Source organism: Neophocaena asiaeorientalis, unplaced genomic scaffold, assembly GCF_003031525.2.
Source record: "Neophocaena asiaeorientalis asiaeorientalis breed wild unplaced genomic scaffold, Neophocaena_asiaeorientalis_V1.1 scaffold44, whole genome shotgun sequence".
Lineage (NCBI taxonomy): Eukaryota > Metazoa > Chordata > Mammalia > Artiodactyla > Phocoenidae > Neophocaena > Neophocaena asiaeorientalis.
In genome coordinates this window covers 447,191-447,696 of record NW_020173678.1, presented here as the reverse complement: position 1 = coordinate 447,696, position 506 = coordinate 447,191, and the positions used below count along the sequence as shown (strand labels likewise).

General features: G+C 76.1%; 1 long non-coding RNA gene across 1 annotated transcript in view; it reads left to right on the top strand.

The window, feature by feature from the left end:
• The first annotated feature begins 103 nt into the window (after positions 1-103).
• The window catches only part of LOC112402642 (uncharacterized), a 6,079-nt gene continuing 5,676 nt past the window's right edge, over positions 104-506 (top strand). Inside the window, exon 1 of the long non-coding RNA XR_003003747.1 lies at positions 104-339. This is a non-coding gene — a long non-coding RNA (uncharacterized LOC112402642). The remainder of the gene's footprint in view (positions 340-506) is intronic.

Here is a 506-nt window from a genome sequence, read left to right as displayed (position 1 = left end):
GGGCGGGGGCGCGCGTGGCTGTGGGCGGAGCTGGCGCGGGCGCGGGGCCGGGAGCGCGCGGGGCTGTGGGCAGGGCTGCGGGCGGGAGGGAGCGCGCGGACTGTGCGGGTGGCGTCGAACATCGTCGGCTTTACCCTCCGGCGGGGAAGCGGTTTCCCCCCAGGCAGCTGTGGCCGCAGGGCGACGGCTGGGGCCTGGGGGCGCCCGCAGGGGACTCGCCGGGCGGCGACGTGGGGAACCGGCCCAGGACGGCCGCGGGGCGTCGGGCGACAGGAGCCCGGCTGATCGCAGCGTCCGCGGCGACCTGCTGTGTGTCCGGTGCTGCGGGCTGTCACTCTGGTGGGAATCCTTCGTGGGGACAGTGTGTGGGGGAGGGGGGCGGCCAGCGCAGAGGACGGGGCTTCTCGGCTCCCCTCGGCGATCCTTCCCCCGCGCCTTGCAGGCGTCCGCGCCCGTCGCAGGAAACCCTGATTAATGCTGACCACGTGGGTGCGAGGGAGGCCCTG